Here is a 24,510-nt window from a genome sequence, read left to right on the forward strand (position 1 = left end):
TTACATCGTCAGCATAGATTAGCACAATTGCCTTTGTCATGAACAAGGGTAGATCATTCATAACCATAACGAAAAGCAGTGGACCAAGATGGCTACCTTGTGGAACTCCCGAATGCACACTAAACGATTCAGACGTATTATTGAGCACTCTAACGTACTGTATTCTGCCTTGTAAGTAACGTAATTTCGGGTGAAATTGATCATTTTTCACGGTTTTTCTAGTCTGTTTTCTATAATGTTAACAATGCCAAACAACTAAATGCAGGAAAACAAGTACGAAGGTGAGCCTCATCAACTTATGTACCGAAATTTTCTAACAAATGTCATTTTAGTGTTAACAAATTCCTCTAAAATAAAAAATCAGAGAAACTCATTTCGGGGTGAAATTGATCACTGATCAATGCCATTATTGTTAGTTTCCAAAACAACTCTATATGATAAATTTGAGCTTCCTGAATCCGAATATGCTTGTAAAATTCTTAACAATGCAATATTTATATAAATAACGTATAGTTAAATTTCAAGAATTACGCCGAAAACGCCTAAATGTATGCAATTTTCTAAGGAATTCAATGATATCTAACAGAAATTCAATTATTTCAACCATATGAGCTAATTGGTACGAGTGTTGGTGATGAAATCTGGTTTAGGGACACATCTCAAGCATCCTCACTAACTTTCAGGTTTATATCAGGTTCAAATCCTTGCTTAGCAATAGAAGTTCATAGGTGTTTGTCAATACTTCACCGTGCATGATTTTGAAATTTTACGTTATTTTCATAGGAATATACATTCTTTAACGCAAAAAACTTCACAACACACAATTCGACAATAGTTACGACAAGCAACTTTCATTTATTGCAGCTTACATTGATATTTGAGCTCCATTACGAATAAATAAAATCGTGTGATACGATGATCAATTTCACCCTTCTGATCAATTACACCCGATTTTACGGTATGTCCTTATCCATTCGAACAGCATGCCGCTGATCCCGAAGTTGGTCACCGCGCGCATAATACTGTCTATTCCCACGACGTCAAAAGCCTTGCTCATATCTGTATATACACAGTCAACTTGGTATCCCTTGGAGACAAAGTCGGTGACCATGGAACTGAACTTTGGTAATTGTGGAGGGCTTCAAAGATCAAAAGTGTGTCCTTTGAAATACGATCCCAAAGTTGTGAATCCTTTGAGGTCAATTCAACATGATTAAATGATTAGCATAAAAATGCTGGCAATTGCCTTCATTAGCTTTGTGGTAACCTCTGTGACCATAGAGCAAAGCCATGCTGAAGGTATTTTAGTTTGGTTTCAAGTCGATCGAGGATCATAGGCCATGAAGTATAAACGTGCTCATGTATCGTGCACAAATAGGAATCCGAAATGGCCACTTTGGCATAGCAAACATTTGATCAATAATGATGGAAGTGCTCCTAGAACACTAAGTTCAGAGCTTAGGTTGGGGCGTAATGCCAAGAATATGAATGACACTATAACTGCTGCTCATATTTTGAGTTTGGTTGTCCACATTGGCTAATTTTTTCATCAGAGATTATCCCTTCTTTAAATTGAAGGCTGTTCTTTATAGTTATATACAAAATTGTTGGAGTTAGTGCTGCTAATGTTTTAATCAGAAAATGTCAGAAAATGTCTTCTACAAAGTTGTTCAACATCTTAAAATGCGTGTTTTTGCTGAACATCACACCTCTCTATCTCTTAAAGTAAAACAATTATCAGTCGAACTCGTTTTAATAAGGCTTATTTGTTTGATAGTAACAACCCATGCAAAGACGCTTAAAGACAAAAGTTTTTATCAGCTGCCGAAAGGGGATATATGGTTCTTTCATGATTTGTAAGAGTTGTCTGCGCCATTTTGCACCGAAGCCAGTTATTGAGGCCTAAACTACCCCTTGAAAAAAGAGTAATTCATGAATAACTTTGTTACTTCAAAAGATAGCACAATGATATGTTCAGCAAAAACACGGGTTTTCCCATGACAAACAACTTTGTAGAAAACACAAAAAATGTTAAAAATCTTGGAAAAAAGTTATGATAAAGAGTATGATTTTTAGGGGCCATTCACATACAACGGCATATATCTCAAAAAGTATGAGAGATAGAAAAATCGTGTCTTCGACAAAGTTGTTTCAAATTGCCAATTCTACAACTTTACCGAAGACACCATATGTCTATCTAAATGGTTTGACAAAATAGTTTTTCTATCTCACTGCTAGGTGGATTGATCACAAAACTTTTTTCGTCAAAAGATGCGCAAGAAAATTCTCCGAAGAAACTATATCGCTAAAATCAACGGTTTGGGCGCTATTCAAAAAGCGCATGAAATCGAGAAAATAAAACACAGAGGAATGTAACGCTTGTCGTCACACTACCAGAATATTATTGTTGAATATAATGTCACCTATCATAACATGATTTTTTGACTTGACTTTAGATTGTTGTCTTCAAGTTAATCATTTGCATTATAAGTACTAATAATTACATGGAAGATAACCCTTCTTTAGAATTAACGCAATTATGTTAGAAAAATATAACAAAAAATGTCATATTCTCACCAAACTAAACTCGCTCATCGCAAATATAAACCAAACTAAACTTTGCTCATCGCAAATATAAATGGATACTTACAAAAATAGATGGAACTGGACTTAAGAATGATAATAATGTCCATGATAACAATCCTCTTCCATATCTTCCGATAATGGATTCATAGTCAAATTTCATAACACCGGAAAAAGTAATTTATAATCAACCAATTAACCCACCCCTCGTAACGCTTTTTGTATGAATTTTCCATTATTTTTATTAGCTGTTACATCTTAAGGACACCTACCCACCTCCATCAACGTAATGGAATTTGTAAATGGACCCGAACAGTTTTCGATATGAGAAGAGTTTTGAATAACACAAACGCAAATTATTTTATGCCAAACGTCCATTATGCCTAACATATTTTATGCCTAACATCCATTATGCCTAATGTCTTTATGCCTAACGTCCATTATGCCTAACATACTTATGCCTAACGTCCTTATGCCTAACGTCTTTATGCCTAATGGGGTACACTCGCGGATGCAATGTGGGAACATTATCGTCAAAAATATTCATGATTATTGGGTATCAAACTTAACGCTAATATTTTTCTAAACCTTCATTCATATCACTAACGAAAATCGAAGTTTATTCAAAAATCTGTATGGGGCAACCTTAAAAAACAGGTTTTAGAGTTCCCCTCCAAACAATTTTTTGGTTGAAACATTCTAAGCTACCCTTAGCTACAAGGTCCCAACTATTCTGACAAAGTGAAATTTGGGACAGCCTAATCGATATTCTTCAAAATTGAACTCATAAAACATAAAACACGTGAATGAACTTTTTAAGGTCGCTTGCATGAGGGGAACATGATAAAAACTCCTAGTTACGCCTATGGCACCCGATGCTTATCCTCTCCCATTATCGAAGTGCAGCCACGCACAGCGCAAAATTCAGCTACTTTTGATGTATTATCCGCGGCAGTTTTGGAGGAGCTATCCGAAGGATGAGCTTCCGTTGATCAACTTGAAAGGGACTCTTGAGCCGACTCCCCGAATGTGGAGGAGTTTCCGTCAAAAGCCCGTCTCCCCCTCTCCGCTTGATGTGGCTTCTTGAACTTTTCCGGTGGTGGCGACAGGTGGGAGGAGAAAGTGAGTGACTGGCAGAGTAGCATAAATATGAATGGCACTCTCTCCTCATGCTTCGTTTACGAAATGATGATGAATTTCAATTAGAAATATGGAAATTCTCCAGGCAGAGTTTGGGTTGCAGAGCCTTTTCGGTTTTTATTTGCGACGGCACAAGCTTTTGTTCCTTTTGTGTTTTGCGAGCTCAATTACCTGAAAGATGAACTCATTTGTATATACCGTCCCCCGCACGGTTTTTGTATGGGCCTTCACTGCAGATGAAAAGTAACTTTTGCTGGCTGAATTCATTTGTGTTTTTGGCATAAATTAAAACTCGAACAATTCCGTAATTGGGATCGACCGAACCCGGTGGAGTGAGGCATTCGGTTGCTCTTCTGGCGAGACGGGTCGCTGCTCAGGCTGTAGGTTAAGTTTTGAATCAATTTGATTAAAGCACTTCTGATTGTGCTGAGTTCATTCCATTTGAACAATTATTGCATAGCCCTGATGGAAACGAGTGAGGACTTTCACTTGGAAGTAACATAGGGGAATTTACGTATTCTCGGCAGTCCTAGACACATTGTTCATTAATGAAGATACTGACTTCCTTTTAAGAAATGCTTAGTAAATGTGCTGCAGCGCATCTTTAATCGGATAAACGCATTTCCCTCCTAAATATCGATCATGTTTTTTGCTGGCATTTCATTCCGAGACGAAATCTCAATTCACTTTTCATTCATACCTGTCAGTGCGAAACGAGAGTGACAGATACCGAACGGAAAGAAAACTTACTAAGCATTCCGGTTCGTTGCGTTGTGTTGAATCTTAGCCCTTCGATTTTTTTCCTCCCTTCATCCGACTGAAACTTTCCCCAACAAAACTGAGAAAGTTCTTTTCTGCGGTTCCATGGCTCTCGAACTTCACTCAAATAAAATCTCAACTGGAAATGTATCCTCCTCGGCTCAGGAAACCATTGCACTGGGGGGAAAGTTCAACTTGCTATTGTTTCAACTTTGCGACTTTCGAGTTGCACCTGGATTAATTAGCTCTAGTTGATTGCATTAACGATTGAAGTTTTTGCACCTTTCTATCCGCACTGTGGATTTTCAAACAACTTACATGTCTTTGATTGTGGAACTCAAACTCAAGCTAATCTCATGCTAGACTGATATACTTTCCATATTCTTACCATGAATCTGTGAACTTCAGTACTTTAGTATGTATATCGATTCCAATCAACGATCAAAACCCGATTTATTTAAACCTCAATCTTAATTATGCAGGATTCTACCTCGTCCCTCAGAAACACACTGCTTTCGATAACCACAAACCTCGCTTACAGTTGACGGATAGATAGATCCATGGAGCAGGAGCATAGTTCAACAATCTCCGAGCCATCATCGACTGCATCAGCGGTGCCATATTTTTACTGAGTTGATCCCGTAGATTTGACTTACAAGAATACTAATACTAATTTCCTCAAGGCAGCATTTTGGGACCAATATTATACAATATTTTCACATCTGACTTACCTGAGTTACCTCAGGGATGTCAAAAATCCTTGTTTGCGAATGACACAGGCCTCTCCGCCAAAGGACGAAGTCTGCGTGTCATCTGTAGTCGATTGCAAAACAGTTTGGATATTTTTTCTTCATACTTGCAAAAATGGAAGATTTCTCTTAATGCTTCCAAAGCTCAACTAATAATATTCCCACATAAACCAAAAGCTCTTCATTTGAAACCTTCAAGTAGACATGTTGTCACGATGAGAGGGGTTCCAATAAATTGGTCAGATGAAGTTAAGTATCTAGGGCTCATGCTAGATAAGAATTTAACTTTCAAAAATCACATTGAGGGCATTCAAGCCAAATGTAACAGATATGTAAAATGTCTTTATCCCCTTATTAATAGAAAATCGAAACTTTATCTTAAGAACAAGCTTTTGATATTCAAACAATTTTTTATTGTCACGATTAATGCGTTATATGTTTAGGTTAAGTTAGGTTAAGTATATTAGAAACGTTATTTTTTCTCTTATAAGCAGGTGAAATCAACTCACCTGTAAAAAATCTGAACTGCTACGGCAAATTAAATGTAATATGTTGTTAACAAAATGTAAATAAAATCTTAGATTTGTGTTACCAAATTAGGATGATAGTGTTGTCTAATAACACAGAAAACCTAGATATAAGAAATAATGAATGTAATGTTTGGAATGATACTAATAAAGAAATTAAAAAAAAAACTAATACTAAAACTTTAATTTTACATAGTACATTATGGCAATGATTTATTTTTATTCGCGAATTTATGCAATTTAGTTTTCGATTTTTTTGTATTATTTTTTTTAGACATTCTTATTTCGTTTTAATTTTCCTTGAAGTTCGTTCTGGCTACCGATTTTTGACAATGATAAAAAATGGGATTTTTCAGACCCTTTTTTCTCAAGCATTTTTCATCTTAGTAACACAACGGAAAAAAACAGGTTCGAAATAATCTTAATACCACCTGACTCTTCTCCTGTGACTCTTCCTGGTTGATTGTAGAATAATATAAAATGTATACCAAATTAAGACTTAAGACAAGGGAGTCCACCGAATAAAGAAAAGGCAGCGCGAAGAAGGTGTAAATGTTGAAGCTCAGGATAGCATGAACCAGAATGATATGCGGATATTTTATGCAACGCGTCAACGGCGCGTAGTATAATACCGTACCAGTACCTACTTGTCATGTGCAATGATCGTGAAAAGAATTTGCTGATCCAGATAAAACGGCGGTGAGCCACATGGTAGCGAGTACTTTCAGCAGTTATTGAACGTCGAAAATGAGAATCTAACGTGAATCAGGCTGACAGAGAGCTGCGGGGAAGGACGAGCTTCTCAAGCACGGAAGTGAAAAGCTTTACTATTGGCATAGAAACAGGGGGGCCAGGGGGGCCTGGCCCCCTCCAGAATCATCCAGGCCCCCCCCCAGAATTTTTGATTATAATATAAATAAAAAATTAAAACAAACAAACAATTTAACATGAAGCAAAATCTTTTGAATGCACATACTTGACTATTGTTATTGACAAAAATTTCTTCAGTAGTAACTTTATTTTATGTTGAACAACACAGTAACGCGAAAAACTCGCTTGTGTTATACAGCATCAGCGTGACGGTTCTGACTTCGGTATATCACGCGACAACCGAAAGTTTATCCGTCCAACTGTCGATCGATTGGTTACTGTTAGAACTAGCTTCTTGTTGTATTCGATAAGTGCAATTTTTCGACATCTCCGTTGCCAAAAATACCGTGGTACAAAAAAGCGGAAGTTTGATTCCGAAAATTCGTTTTTCTTCTGAATAATCCTAATAATGCTGTTTAGCATAAAGCAGCATATTCACTGCATTCTGATTTCGCATGGTTTTGGAGTATACCCTGCCTGAGGTGTGTGGTGATGATGACGAATTCCCTTATAAAAATTCACTAAAAAAAATCCATACATTAATTCCTCTACCGGCAGCTTCATTTTATTAATAAAATAATTCAAAGTATTCAAATCACGATAACTTTTTCGTTTTTTGATATTTTGCACAATTTTTTCACAAACTCTTAAAAAACTCTTCTAGTTTAAGAATAGGTATCGATATTGATAATTGGTCATCTAGATCCAGAGATATTCCAAAATTCCTTGGGGGACCGACGCGTAGTCATAACCCAGTAAAATATCTCAGACTATAGATTTACGATAAATTCGGATATTCATTCCTCGGAATGATACATTAATGCGAGTATGTTGTGAAAAAATGAAGCAATTGGTGCAGTTGAGTAATAAACATTTATGTTTCTGGTAATAATGGACAAATAAAGATCTTTAAAACTCTAAAAATCTCATCGTAATTTTCAGATGTCTCCAAGAATACTGAACCGATTTGTATGATTTTCTCAGAGTAACTCCTTATTACCTAAAATATATAAAATGACCAAGAACAAAATTTTTCTAAAACTTTTCGATATTCTTTATAGAATTTAAGTTGAATCTCTTTCTTCAATTAATATATAAGGGTGGCTTCAGAACTTATGTAATGTTTTCGAAATTAGTCAAATAATATTGTGGGACTTGTTCATATTTTCAAAGCGAGATCCTTCTGATGAGCATCCATTCCTTCTATGTCTATTATTAGCAAATCGATTCCGGAAAAAGTTCAGTTTTCCCTCGCAATCCCTCCAAAAAATCATTAATTCTGTCACATCTAATACAAAGATATTTCGGTGAAAGTTCTACTAGAAATTCTTCGGTGATTTTTTAAATAGTTTTCCAAAAAAAATTATTACAAATCCTTCCGCAAAGTTCATCTAATGTTCTTTAGAAATACAGTAGGAACCCGATTTTGTCAGCCCCTCGATGAATTTTAGGCTGACAAAATCGGGAACCTGACAAAATCGGGTCAAATTTGTTATTTCTGTTTTCAAAATTTTGACGTGTTAATAATTTCATATGAACCGCGTTTTTAACCTACATAGACTTTTGAGGGAACATTCTCAAATTTCGCGTCGAAACGATCTTTATACACTGTCTCTGCATCCTTTTTGCATGAAACATAAAACTATGCAGGACATCCACCCTACTTTTTCACAGTAAGCAAAGAAAGGTCTTGAACGCGTCTAGAGTAACGGTTCCTTCTAACGTCTTGGAGAATTCTTTTGTAACGGTTCCATCTAACGTCTTGGAAAAATTGTTGAAGATTCAATTCGTAGTGATTTTTTTGATCGGTAATTTTGCTATGGCCAGTAAGACAACCGGAATCAACCTGAATCCTAGTTGTACATGACCATTGAATTATCTTTAAATTTCTCCTAAGACACCAAAATTCATAAAAAAAACATAAAAATTCCTTTCAGATTTTTTTTTTAGAAATTCCTTCGAAATGGCATCAGTAATTGCCTCGACACTCTTCTTGGAATTCCTTTAAGTGAAATTCATAACATGTTTCAACTGGGATCTTTCTAAAAAAAAAGTTTATTGAAATGCATCCTAAAGTGAAATATTGAAACAATTTATAGAATTATTTCAGAAATTTCACAGGCATTTAATCAAGAATTTGACCTGGAATTGTTGTAAAAAAATCTCTTACAGTGTGAAAACGAAGAAGTAATATTTTTAGAAACTTTCTTTCGTTTTCTTATTTTTCTGTGTTCTTAGAAGTTTTCATAAATGACATTCGATGAAGTCGAGAATATCTGGAATTATTCCTATGCCTATGGGATGATTAAATGTTTAAAAATGATCTTAGAGAAATTCCTGGTCGAATCATGGAAAAATCTCGTGAGATGTATCCTGTAAGAAGCCTTTAATAATATTAGCAATTTTGCAAAAAATTTAGAAGTAAAATAAGAGGGATTTCTGAAGGAATCTCAAAGGCAGTTTTGAGAGGAATTTTGAAATTATCGAAAGATTTTTACGAGGGTGGAATTTCTAGAGAATTTTTGGCAGTATTCTATAAAACCAGAAGTCAAGGAAGGGTGGATTTCAAGAATAATTTGCTAAAGAAGATTCAGATGGACCTTCTTGAGAAATTTGGAGAGTGGATAAATTTTTAAATGTTATTTATGAAAGAATCGTGAGATTTCTTTTCGTAAAATATGGAATTATTTCTAGAACCTAATAGAGTACTTGATGGAGCTTCCGGAGATGTTTTTTTAGAAGTTCAAGAATAAATCGCAAAATCTTAGTGAATCTGGTAAAAGAATTCTTAAAAAAAAATCCCAAAAAAAAATCACTGTTGCGGTAGAGAAACTTTAGAGAGAACTTCAAAAGCAAAGTTGGAAAAAACTGTTGGCGAACTCTCTGAAAAATTCGTGGAATGAATCGTTGCTTGGTGATTTTGAAGACATTTTTGGTGAGACTCCTAGAATTTTTGAACTACATTTTGGAGAAATCCTCAGAAATTCCTGAAGATCCTAAACAAATTAAATATGAAAACAGGAGGATACTCAAAACTAATAATTGAAATTTATATAAAATGTGTACTTAGAGGACGTTTTAGGAGAAATGATTAAAACAATTTGTAATGCAATCTCAGGCTGGATTCTTTAAGATATTTTTGAGTCATTCGATAGAGATTCTTCGAGAAATTTTCTGGTGAGATCAGATAGTCTGAGATAATTTTCCGTGGGAATCCCAGGACGATCTTAGTGAAAACTGGTAAACAAGTCTCTGAGAAAGCTCTGAAAAGTACGAACATTCATGAAGAAATTCTCGAAGGAATTCTCAGAGGAATTGAATACCTGAAAAGATCAAAGAAGAAACACAAGACATTCCTTGAGAGTTCTTTTAATAGAATTCTTGAAAGATAACAAAAGAATGAATCTTTGTCGGAACGATAAGGCTGATACAAATATTAATTTTCTTTTATGTCAACCCCCAATCCGAAAATTTTGAAGGGGAGAAAAAAAGATTCATCATTTTATTGACATCAGTAAGGTTTTTATCCATTTTTAAAGTAAAAAACAAGTAATATAATGATCCAGAGGACGTTTGAAAAAAGTTTATTAATTATCGTTAAAAATAAAAATTCGAAAAAACACTTTTTTTTTTTCATTTTAATTTTTTTGTTCATTATTTATTTTTATGCCCCCCTCGTACCTTCCAAGTGGTCTCGGACATAAAAGAAATTTAATATTTGTATCAGCCTAATTGAAATTTACAAAAATGACTGATGTGCCGCGAAATGAGATCAAATAAGAAATAAATGAAATCTATAAAAACTATGAAATTTATGAAAATCGTGATTATTACGACCGACATTAGTTCGGTAAAACAAGTATTTGCTAGGCCCCCCCTAGGCCCCCTCCATAGAAAAATCCTAGCTACGCCAATGTGAACCAGATGTTTACCTTGCGACCCGAGGAGGAAAGAATAACTCGCAATAACTAATGCATACCATATTTTGGTATCATACCATAATTAGGTGTTGTTCAGTTGTCAATACCTCATTTTGGTATTATTATGGTATTTGAAAAAAATGTTTAAAACAATTTAAAATACTTCATTTTGGTATTCGATAGGTATTGAGGACTGCTGGAGGTATTGAACAATAATTAAAAAAAAATTACTTTTATATGAAATTCCATCACGTATTATTTAAGTATTACAATACCTGATCTAATTATCAGCTTGGTATTTGTAGAATATGCAGAAGGTATTATTTGAAGTATTTTACCTCTTATGCAGGGCTCATTCATACCTCATTCAGATTGTAAGAATTGGAAATTATCTGGTATGGAATGCCTCAATTTTGTATTCAGTAGTTATTTTCTTTTACATAAAATCCGGGATTATAATATGCAGAACCACCATCTGTTTATTGATTAAAAGGCAGCGTACCGTTTTGACTCGAAACCCGGACACTTAAGCACCGAATTAACTTCAACATCATTTAGGCGGCATCCACAAATTACGTAACGCCCTAGGGATTTTGAACAGTTTACTATACGTAATCACAAACGTATCGAAACGTGACTAACTATGAAGCTACCAGAAATGTAAAGAAAGTTTGGGCAAAATCAATTCTTTTAACTTCATGGCAACCGTGAGATGCAGCCCAACACGCAATGTAAGGTATAGAATGTCGGTACGCATTTTATTCTTTTATTTTTGTTAATAATATCTTGAAGTCTACAGCGATACTTCAACATCCATAACATACAACTAAAGTTAAGGAATACGTATTATAGTAAAATTCAAATTTACTGTATGAAAAATGTAAATAATAATCAAAGTGTCCGGCTTTCGAAGCGTCCGGCAATTCAAAGCAAAACGGTACAATTCAGTGAGAAGAAATGAGCTGTAAAAGATAATGTCTGAACATGGTTTTACGGTGAAGCAAATTAAACTGATACGTACAACGCTTGATAGTTCAAAATCCAGTGTTTGGATTGTAGATAAGGTGTCAGTTTCGTTTGTGACGTTAGGCAGTTGAAGCGGCATTTTTGAATTTACTATCCACCATTGCGATCGAAGGTGCTATTAGCAGATCTGGCGTGCAGAGAAACGGCACTATCATCACACGGTCGCATATGCATATGCTTTGATGTCGACCGTATTGGAATCGATCGCAGGAAGAGGCCTTCGTGTCTCTCAAAGGGAGATAGCGAGGAAAGGCTGGCCATTAAGGTGATTATAAAACGAAGCCAAACTCTGAATTTTGAAATGCACAAGTCTGGAGAATCCGACAACCGTTCGTGTTGAAAATCTTTCAAATTGCTTGCTTATTTGTAGAAAAGTCCTTGGAGGAATTCATGAAGATAGTTCTGGAGAAAATTAAAGGTGAATACTAAAAGGTATTTCTAGGAGAATTCTTAAAACAAATTCTGGTGTAATTCATGGAGAAATTTTTTTGAAATTTCTAGAATTGATGAAGGTGATGTAGGAATCTTCTTGAAAATCCTTGAATAAACAACAATATCTGGAGAACCCCTGAAGACAATTTTCAGTTGAATTCTTGCAGCAATTCATAAAAAAATATTTTCAACCGTATGAGAGAATGCAAAGAAGAATCCGTGAAGGGACTCCCAAAGGAATTCTTGAAGGAATTTCTGATTTCTAATTTTCTAATTGAATTTTTATTGAATCCTAAGAAGAATTATTAGATAGATTTTTTGTAGAAATGTATAAATAATATACACACTTAAACGGTTTCGCCGAGAACCCAACAGCTGATATCTCGGTAATAATTTGACGATTCTCGGTAAAGTTTTTACCGAGATCTCGGTAAACGTTTACTGAAACATTCGGATTGCCGAAATCTCGGTAAAATAAGTACCGAGATTCGGCGTTAAAAATTACCGAATTCAAAGCTGTTGGGTTCTCGACGAAAAATTTCACTGAGGTCGGTGAAATAATTTAAGTGTGTATGAAAGTTGTCAGAGTAATCCCTATAAAAATTACTAAAAGTAATTTCGTTAGATTTCCATGAGCAAATTCTGAATAAATTCCTGCATGCACCCTTTCAAATATTACTGGTCAAATTGCAGGGAGAAATTTCTTGAGGGACTTCAAGAGGTGTTCCCGACAGTATTCCAGAAGAAATCTCTGAAGTAAGAAAAAATCCAATTGCCTTTCCTCGAGAATTTGAGAAAAAAAATCCTGAAGGACCTGCGAAATTTTTCTAATTCAGATTTTTCTGAAATATAAATGCACTAGCGAATACTCATATACGACAAAACCCAAATACAATTTTCCTTAAATGGTCAATTGTCCTCATTTGAGCTTTTAATGAACCATCTTTTGTAATCAAAGCATACATTTTTCGGATTCAAAACCAATTTATTTCAAAATCGTTATTGAATCCAATTTTTGGGGATAACTGTAGAATTAAAGGGATCGATTTAGAAAGGTCGAAATTTCCGGATTTTAAACATAGTACCAATATCAAATAGGTGCTCCGCACAACGATTCACATTTAAAAACATGTACGTAATCCAAAAAGTCTGAAAACTGCTGTGTTTGAGAATACCTGAAAAAGGAATCTTATTTCGTGGAAAAAAAATCCGAGAGAGTTTCCAAGAGAGCCCATGATAAGTGATTTGGGGACAATATAGAAAGACAAAACGGCGAAAAACGAAATGACGTTTAGAATTCTACATTTTGTCTTTCGATGTTTTGTCACCCAATCAAGCAAAGAATACTTTACAAAGTTTTGCACCAATTTTCAGCAAAATATCTTAAATAATTCCTGAAATCATCTCTGACGTTCTTCATTGAGGAATCTCTAGACAAACTTTTTCTGAGCAATTTCTGATTTAACTCATGGAGGAAGGTTTCAATTTATCTGTGGAGTAATTTCACGGATACAGTGCCTTACCGATTTTGGCAACAAGGCGTGATTTTTATGTTGCCAAATTGGGGATGTTGCCAAAATCGGGAATTTTGAAATGCTTTTATTTTTTATCATTTTATTCTCTAAAAGTATCAGAAAATGTATGGCAACTATCACGAATGATGTGAACAATTTCTGGGAGCCTTTTTCAGATCAGATTTTGACTAATAATCATAGACATCATATACTGATTATTTGTACCATATAAAAAGCACGCTTGTTGTACACAGCACAAGCGTTGTATTACCTTCAGTGGCCATTTGCGACTGTTCTGGAGTGCAAATGTGCAAGTTTAAAGCACAACAATATTAAAAGTAACAGATTTAAAATACAGAACAATTTATTTCATGGATTTATTATTAGGATTTCCTGAACATAAAAACATGATTACCACGCGTCTTATGTAAAAATAGTGAACAAGGTTCATAGTTGAAAAAGTAAAAAGATCTTATAAATTACTTTGTTAAAATTAATGTTATCACAGTTGAAATGTAATATCAGAAATGAATAGAAACAGAGGAAATGAAAAATGTCTATCAAATAATTAATGGTTTAAAAACTACATGCATTTCTTTGGATCATGGCACTTTTTTAAGGCTTTTTATTGAGACTGGCACCGCCACGCATCCAGCAATAGAGTTAATGACAAGATGTCATCAAGGTAGCTCATTGAAGACTCGGAAAATATTTTGCTGAGAGTAGCAAAATGAATAATCAAAGGATTGGGCGAAATTTCTTTTAAAAAAACATGTTTAAGAAGTAATTATGTTGGAGTTGTTAAAGCAACATTATTAGTAATTTTGAAATAATATGAGTGAAAATTGTTGAAAGTTTTACTACTGAAATTCCAAATTTCATTCATTTCATTGAGTTACTTTTCTCCCAAGGAAATCGTTAGATTTTTTTACAATTTTTTGTACAATTGCATTTCCCAAGTAACCACTAGCTAATTCGTCTTTTTGGGCTTCTAGGGTTATTGTACGGCTAATATACTGCCCATAAAAGCATAACTGTCTCATATGGTTTTCCAAGCCAACACCTTTTTTCATTGAAATATTCAAGTTTCAATGTATACTATGCATATAAAAATAGACACACTATGTTTGAAAATGTTGTGGAAAATATGAAGTTGATGCAGTCCCATATTGAAAAATAAAGGCATAAAAGTCTCTATATGAACTTTCAACCCAAATAGCAATTACAAAACGTGAATTATGTTCAAGTTTTTTTTTACTGATGAAAAGGAGCAAAATGGGTTATCTGTACGGTTGTGCTGAATAAATATGGCATCCAAAAATGTACTAGAAAATTATGAACATTTGTATAAGAGAACAATCTTCAAACTTTGAGCGCTATTTTCTCAATGCCTACTTTTTCATATGGGACAGTTATGCCTTTATGGACAGTATAGTGCATGTCAGCTCTATAATAGCACTATATTAGCACGCATGGCGAATTAGTTTGGTATATGGTTATCGTAGTCCGGGGTAACATTGATCATTTTTTTTATATTTCTTACAAGTTCAATTTGAAATAGCATATGTTGCAAGTTTTATATTTTTTAAACAAGTACTGACACCCATTGCTCGTGTCTATAAACTGTATTTTGTTTTCTGAAAATTTAAAGCATGTCTAAAAAATGTTTCAAGTGATTTTTATATATCTAACATGGGGTAACATTGATCACCCATTGAAACAACGTTCGGTTATATTGAGAATATCATTTTTTACTAAAATCATGGTCCCTGAAACCGAATATGAAATCCAAACTCTTACAATCCAGGTAACCATAAGCCGTATATCGGGCCCTTTCAGCCATATACGGCTAATATAACGGCTTATTGGCATTATATCAGCCGTAAATCAACATTTAGGTCCAATATACGGCTTATTGGTTACCAGGGAAGTTATTAACTGTTTGAGTTATTTCAAAATTGAAAACACTTTGAATTGTGGAATACTCCTAAAGGTAGACAATTTCCTAAGGAAATTCTGCATTTTTTACAGCAATTAGTGAATTACACTCCCATGCAAAAGTTTGTGTTTACGAGAATTTTGAAGTTAGTTGCCTTTTCCCATACAAACTGAAACGAGAAAACTTCTGCTGATCAACTGTGGACAAGAGCAAAGCAGCTAATCCATTGGACGTGTAATCACAGAGATATGGACAAAACACTTTTGCATGTTTTTTAGGGGGTGAATTCTAACTTTTGTACGGGAGTGAGAGTGAACATATTAATGGAAGATTTGAAAACGGGATCGTTTAAAGAATTTTGAACATGGGCTCTTTTTACATTTTTATTCGCTTTTAGAATTCCATTCCGTTTTTGATAAACGTTTTTCAATGTCTATCTCAAAACACATTTTCAAAATTTTGCCCAAATTATCAGCTAGAGTTATGAACAAAGTTTCTCAATGTTTTCCTCAACAACTGTTCTGCCCATAACTGCATAACAGTCACATTCGACATTTTTGACAAATTGGAGTTAATACCATGGAGAGTCATCAAATGATAAATACTTTCAATCAACTTACTAAAATCTGTGAGATTGTTCTATAAAATTCGAAAAAAATACCAAGTTGTTTTGTCACATTGGCAATTGTAATCGCATAACAGTCACATTGAGATTATACATGAGCCTCATAATGTAGTAGCAACGAAATTTCTGTAAGAATTATTTTCTGACTATTCACCCAATATGCTATATGAGTTGTACAAAATTTCAGCCTAAAATAATGTCTTTTGAATTCTCAATGATTTTTTTGAAATTTTAGTTTCCTCCCATACTGCAGTAAAATGCAAACTTGGTATCTCATTTACTCAATGCCTACTTTTGTCGAATGTTACAAATATGCAGTTATGGGCAGTGTTATTGAAATGACTACAGAAATACCTAAAAGAAATCACTCACCAATTATTCATTTTTTTTTTTTTCTTGCGGATTAACTTATCAATGATTAAGAGATAATTTGAAAAAAATCAGGCTCACCAGAACGCCACACATAATCCAATTGATATGTTAAAAAAAACAAACACAATACCGTTAAGTCACCAGTCACCGTGCGGCCTCCATTCACCGTGCACATATACAAATTCCTACAGAATATTCATACAATTTTCACAAATTATTTTTTTGTCAGCAAAATAAGTTAAAACTGATGAAATGAAGTAGTTTTTGTCACAAAGCATTTTGAAAAACCTAGTTTATGTAGTAAAAATCATGTGAATTCTGTTTGATAATAAGATTTTTCAACACTCTTAGTAGAAACACCAAAAAATCACATTTTTCATTTTAACGATAGAGTATGATTTTTTTCAAAATTTCAACAAGTTTTCATTGTGGATACTATTAGTAAGATGTATTTCATCGTATGAGCAATGATATTTTATGCAAATTAGAATTTTATATTGTGTCTCAGTGGAAACCCAAATGCACGGTGAATGGATCCCTCTCAGTATGTATGGTTCCTAATACCGTGCATTAGTGTAAAAGGCATGAAATTATTCGGTAATATTAGATTCATTGTTATATCGTCAATTAACTACTTCATATTTAGTTTTTGAGTGAATATAGAATGATTTGGACAATACAGTCAAACCTCCTATAACGATTTTAATGAAAAAATAATTATTTAGCCAATTTTTAAACTTTTTATGGATTTTATTGTAAATGAAGATTTGAACAGTCTTAAAAATGAGTGCGCTCACTATTAGCAACATAGTTGCTCCATCAACAACGTTTCTTCAAGAAACAAAATTAAATCATGACGAAATCTATACGCACGGTGAATGGTGCACTAGTGTGCACGGTAAATGGTGACATAGAACGGTACGAGGTGACCTTAACATGAGATTTTCAAACATAATTTTTGAGTAATTTTTAGTTATGCATCACTAGTTTTAGATTTTTCCCTGAATTATTATATAATTGTACGCTACGTAGTGGTATTCTAATACGCTTCAAATTATTTGGAAAAGTTATATAATTTTTTGAAGTGCATTTTTTCCTTAAATGCACGGTGAATGGTAGCTTGACGGTACAACAAAACATTTGCGATCAATGTAGTTTACCTGACAATTTGAAATGTTTTTCATTGTGTTGCCAAAATCGGGAAGAAAATGTTGCCAAAAACGGGTGTTGCTAAAATCGGGGGTAGACAAAAGCGGGTGTTGCCAAAATCGGGAAGGCACTGTATAAGTTTAAGAAATCCCTGAATAAATTATATGAAGAAATTTTCGGAGGAATGTCAGAGGAATTGTTTGAAAAAAATTCCGCTTTTTTAAGGAACCTTTAGAAAAACTTTGAATCGTTTTTAAGAGAAATCTCTGAAAATTTGACAAAAAAAAAAGATAGATTTTTGGAAAAAAAAATTCCGGAGAAAAAATTGTAAAAAAAATAGTTCCTGGGAATTTTTTAATGAAATATTAGAATAAAGTTCTGGGGTAATATTTTAAAAAAGTTTTGAAGAAATCTATAGATTTATCCAGAGAAACCTATTCTAATAATACTTGTTTTTATTTAATTATGATACGTGGTTTACGGCTAACCTCCGAAAGAGGTGCACTTTACGAAAAAGGACCACGTGATTATTGAGCTGAAATCGAATTCAGGTTAACTTCTGGGGATTTGTTTTTAATTTCCGTACGGGTTTGGGCCGAAAGGTCTCAGATTTTCATGAAACTTTTTCCACAGGCAGGGCTCATCAATATATGAATAAAAAAAATTGAGAAAAATTCAGCTTCACCTATTTTCCCGGAAAACTCAGTTGGAAATTTTTTGTTTTCCCCTGACACTACTTACTTTGAAAAATCATAACTCAAGAACAAAGCATCATAGAAGCAAAGTTTTTTTTTATGAAAATGAAAGCAAATTTTCTCAGAAATAAAAAAAAATATTAACTGGAAAAAGTTTTCCACAAAGTTTTTCACCGTTGAGAAAATTTGTAAAGAAAAGCCGGAAAAACTATGCTCCAACTCGTGGAAAATTTTCAAAAAAATATTTTTGAGAAGATAATTTTATAAGCTTTAATCGCTGAAATTTTTGAAATGTACTTTTTTTTTCGTTTTTGAGTTATGGCCAATTTTGTAAAAAATGTGCAAATGTGCCATTTTGAGCCTTTTCTTTGAAAAATCATAACTCAAAAAAGACGCATCGTAGAAACAAAGTTTTTTTATGCAAATGAAAGCAAATTTTCTCAGGATACCATCACAAGGACCTTTTCCATGTGAGGTTGGGAAAAAGTGCCATTCTGCTTAAATTCAAAATCATTTTCATGGTTGCACACATTATTTTCAATTAGTAGCTATTGGATTAAAAGTACTCAACATTGAGTGTTGTACTGAGGCTTATTACTCACTAAATAACTAGCTATTCTCTTTGAATTCATGATGTAACAAATAATAATAAGGTTTATTTCATTTAGTCAATTATTAAATACAACATAAAGCATAACACTGTTGACATAATGAAATTATTTAAATTAGTTTCCATCCGTTTGATGAATGTGGGCTTCCCCTTCCTGTCAGAGGTTTCGTCGACGTCCTACTCGGCGGGATTCTGTTATGTGGAGAAATATGGAGCTCTGGTAATTTATTGAGCGCATACATTAATGTTAAAAACTTACCAATTTGATAAAGATCCATTTAAGTAAAAACTGAGTGGCGGTTTCAATATTTGTTCCCGCAAGGTCCTACCTTTCGATGAATTTGGTTGTTTGGGATGAATCCGGATTTTTGGGAATCTCTGCAATACAGATTTTACAAAATTGTTATAAAATCATTGAAAAATAATGTTATTCAACTTACTCGCAAAACGCTTCAATTAAATCAACGTCCAAGTCCTTGACAACACAGTCCGGATATGAATATGGTGGACAATTAAAATTTTCATCCAAAAATGAGTCTCGGATCAACACTTGGTTTTGAGTACTTTCTTAGAATGGGAAGCAAAACAAAACCAAAATAAAACGCCAACTTGCAAATAACTCAAAATTAGGTAGTTTTGAATATACTTGAAGATTGAGTTGAAAGTATTCAAAAGTCAGAGCAAAATAATAACCAAACATGGAGTATTGGAGAAGTACTTCATTTTGAGTACTATTTATCTCACATTTGAGTTGTTTTGCCTCTCCGTGTATGCAACTGATAATGACTATTCAAAGGCTGAAAAATTTCTTCAGGAAAGATTTTCTAACCTTGTTCCAATTCCTGGAACAAAAAAAATATCATTCATTTATACCAAAAGACGAACGAAGCATTTTAGCTAGTGAATTCTCAGATGCACATGAAAACCAAGAAAATACAGCATACTTCGTTCTTAATAATACAAAGAAACGAAAATCTTCTGGTGTTAGCAACCAAAGACAATCTTCCCAGTTGAAAAAATAGATAGTATTAAGATGAAAATGTAAGTTATATACTGAATAATTGAATAAATAAAATTAAAAAAAAATATAATAATCATCTAATTTGTTCCATAGAAAAGAAAGAATCCCTTTTCAGTGTAATGAAAAATTGAGGCAGAAACAGTTTTTTCAGTTTTTCTTAGCGGTGTAATTTTTCATGAAAAATATCATCCATTCCGACTTATACTTCATTAAAACCAATCCCATATCTTTTTTTCAGATGTTTTAGAAAATTTGCAATTGCTTTGATGAAAAATCTTTCATTGTTTTTCCGATGCTTCGATTGAAATATGGGTTTTCAAAGAAAAGGCTTATATGGTCATTTTCCACAAAATTGGCCATAACTCAAAAACGAAAAAAAGTACATTTCAAAAATTTCAGCGATTAAAGCTTATGAAATTACCTTCTCAAAAATATATTTTTGAAAGTTTTCCACTAATTGGAACATAGTTTTTCCGGCTTTTCTTTACGAATTTTCTCAACGGTGGAAAATTTTGTGGAAAACTTTTTCCAGTTAATATTTTTTTTTATTCCTGAGAAAATTTGCTTTCATTTTCATTAAAAAAAAACTTTGTTTCTACGATGCTTCGTTCCTGAGTTATGATTTTTCAAAGTAAGTAGTGTCAGAGGAAAACAAAAAAATTCCAACTGAGTTTTTCGGGAAAATAAGCGACCCTGAATTTTTCTCAATTTTTTTATTCATATATTGATGAGCCCTGCCTGTGGAAAAAGTTTCATGAAAATCTGAGACCTTTCGGCCCACTTTGTACGGAAATTAAAAAAAATCCCCTTCTGCGTCCATGAGTCGTCTCGTGGCGTAGGGGTAACGCGTCCTAACTAGAGATCAGGGAGTCGTGAGTTCGATTCTCACCGAGAAGACGTGTAACTATTTCGCAAAACTTCACATCAATTTGTCCATTTAATCCAATTGCAAAGTATATGTAACGTTTAGTTTTTCGCGGTAGTTGTCTATTCTAATAATTTCTGAGAATTTCAAGGATTGTCATGAAAATGCCCCTCAGAAATCTCTAGAGAATTTTTCGGAAAAATGTGAGTAATAATGTCGGGAGTGATCCATATAGTAATCACTCGATCCTAGAGGTTTGTTCTAAAATTATAAATTATTTTTGAATCATTGTCATTTAAAATCATTCCTCTAAACTTCCTGCTCTAGCACAGATTATTTACTTTTCTTTCATTAGCCTAACAGTCTTCTAAAATTATGAAAAAATCATAAAAAATATGTATTTTTATGTATTTGGGTTCAATGACTCATTTAAAGTCGAACACACCGTTTTATGCTCTAAATCGTAAGTGCATGTTAAAAAATCTTTAAAATTTGATTTTTCTCGGTAAAAAGCTCGGTGTTCATTTTACCACCACTTCCCCTACCGAGACGGGCGTCGTGTTCGAGCTGCGCGTAAAATGCGTCCTTGTCATCATCAGTGCTTCCGGAGTGAGGGCTATGCACGTTTATTATGCTAAAGTTTTAAGAACCAGCCTTTGAACCTCAACTTGCACATTCTTTCGTTGATCGGCCACCACCCAATCACGCGCCTTTGCATATCACCTATGAAAGCTGTTCCCAGGTCAGGTGTGTTGCTGCAGCTCTGGTAGATGGTATGATTACCTCTAAATGTTCGAACCATCGAACCTGTCCAGCACACCGCCTGCAGCGCTACGATGTCGAAACCGTGGATCTTCAGTACATCGGAGAGTATGCGTGTGCTTCCAATGAAGTTGAGAGATTTGCAGTTCCACGTACCGAGTTTCCAATCGCTAGTCCATTTTTGTCGCTGTGGTCTTTGCCGATTGTTCCGGTCCGTATTCTTTCGTTGACGTTCCTATGCTGATGTGTTTTTACAGTTAGCTTGCAGGGCCTAATACCAACACCCTAGATTTCCGGAGGACCATTCCCCCTAAATGTTCGGAGGACCGTAGTGCGCAGTTTAGCTTAGAGTCCTTCTCTGGCACTCGGACGATGATTAGCCGCCCCTGACATGGGGAACAGACGCTGTTGTGAGCCGCTCCTAACATGGAGTACAGGCGCTCCAGGTTTGCAAAGACAAAAGCAAAAGCAAACCCCCCCTTCCCTGTCAGCATACGACCAAAGTTCCCACCGGGGGTTGGTTACCCGATCTTCCCTAAGCTTACTCGTACCCCGGCCATTACCACGAGGAGGTAGGGATAGGAGTTGCTGGGCAAGAGGCTAAGGACCGCACAAAGGGGTCTATTTTATTCCTGCAGGTACGCGAAGTACCAATGGTACGCCATGCCCAGCCATTTACTGTGCCCAATACCAGCCTACTTGCAAGACAAGATTTGTCGGGGCAACTGTTTTGTTTTATATATTTGCATCTCAATTTGTCCAAATTGACATGTGTGTCTGTCTACTTCAGGTTTTTCTATTGCAGTAGTTGAATAACTTCATCCCGGAATAAAAACTCAGCTTAAAAAATGTTTTTGTTATTATTATAACATTTCGTCAAAATCACGCTGGCATAAACCGATAAAACTACAACCATTGCTGGTTTTGAATATTAAGTAAATGTCTTTTGAGGCTAAACTCAAGCATTGCGTATGGTAAAAAAAAATTGGGTAAAGCTTTAGGACCCGGAGCTACGGAAGATTCCGTAGATCTGGCACCCTTGAGCGGTAACCGGGTGCGAATGGCGTGCTGGTGGTGGCGGTTTTTGCTTCCTGCAATATGCAACGATTTCTATCTGAAATCCAAATTGAGCCGTTGTCACAAGGAAGGTCGTCGTTTGTAGGAAAATTGATGATGCAACACACAACAAACCCTATCACTCTCTTGCCCAAAAGCTCCATACTCGTATTCCACAGGACAACGAGAAGGATATCAATGGGAGGACGATCGGTAAGGGAATGACACCAACACTTGCTGATAACACGGTTGGTTTCTGCCTTGTTCATCAAATATTCATTGTTTGATTTATTTGGAAAATGCAGTGGCACTGAAAGGCGCGGAGGCATGGGCTGGATGATGGCAACCAATCTCGAAGCTGGATGGGTTATGCTTGCATGACTGTAGACACGGAGTCATTTCAGTGAAAAGTGCTCAATTTAATTTGCAGTTCCGGAAAATATTTATTACATAAATTAGTGACAAATTTGTCAGGAGATGTTTACTACTCACTTTGGGATTGACGAATGAATAGAAAATAAAAAAAAATCGTGCCCGATGAGCTTTGATAATCGATTTGAATTAAGTTTTACATATGTTCTCAGTATGGTGGAACACGATGGATAAATCGATATTTTGTTTATCTTAAAAGTACTTTTGCCCTGATCATAATAAATCTTCGAGCTGTTTAGTAGAATACCTATAAGTAGATGGAAAAACCGAATTTAGTACTATACCATTTAATTCCACTAGAGTTTGTATCCTTTGACAGATACGCGTATTTCGACCTCAACTGTAAATTTACAGTTGAGGTCGAAATACGCGTATCTGTCAAAGGATACAAACTCTAGTGGAATTAAATGGTATAGGGTAACGGTCGTATTCTGGACCCTCTAAGGAAGTGATTTATGTTTTTTGACCCAATTAATTAATTGCACAGCCTAACCATTCAAAGAACATGCCAAAATGTACAGAAAAACTTCCTCTCTGAGTTAAAAATGCCCATACGGTAATGTAGGTTCTAAAAAACGTCAAAAATAATTGAATTGTGAAGCACTGTTCTTCATTATTATGGACACACCAATATATGTTGGACCCTCAAAGTATATATTTTGGACCCCGGCATTTTTTATCGTTCGGCGACAAAGTCCACGACACTGGCTGTATAATATGCTTGTTCATAGTCTAATCAACCGATTGACAATGGAAAACCAAAGAAATTCTTCGCTTTTAGTTCAGAAATTTGAAAAAAGTGTTTGTTTACATTTACAAAATTTCTGACGACTTCAATTTCTTTGTGTAACGTATTGTAACGGTTGCATGGATGAACCGATTAAATAAAATTAATTTCAGATTAATAAACACATTTTCTATATACAAACGGTAGATGCAAGTGCGGAATAGTCTTATCATTCCAAATGGCATGCGAATTGAGTTGGTCTTTCGATTTGAACTGGGAAATTTTCAGGAAAATGGCCCAGGGGGTCCAAAATATATAGGGGTCCAAAATATATTGATTACCCTAGTACTAAATTCGGTTTTTTCATCTACTTACTTTTGCCCGTTTTTTTAATAAATACGTTTTGATGATGAAATAAAATCTTCAATATTTATTGAATCATAATGATTATCATTATCGTTTTTCTAGAAGAAAAATAAAACACATTTTTATGCTACTTCAAGTTTAACGCCAAAAATATTAATTAATCGCGATTCTACATGAAGAAAACTAAGTCAGCATTGTGAAATATGACCGACACACTCGAAAACCTAAAATGAAATCGTGGATATTTGATACATTAACGAAGTATTTCAAAGCCAAAAACCATTATTGAATGTTTTCAAGTACTTAATCTTATGAACACTTACCATAATTAACTGTGTTTTTTGCATGCTCAAGCGCTACGACGCATTACA

This window comes from Aedes aegypti, chromosome 1 (assembly GCF_002204515.2).
Source record: "Aedes aegypti strain LVP_AGWG chromosome 1, AaegL5.0 Primary Assembly, whole genome shotgun sequence".
Classification (NCBI taxonomy): Eukaryota; Metazoa; Arthropoda; class Insecta; order Diptera; family Culicidae; genus Aedes; species Aedes aegypti.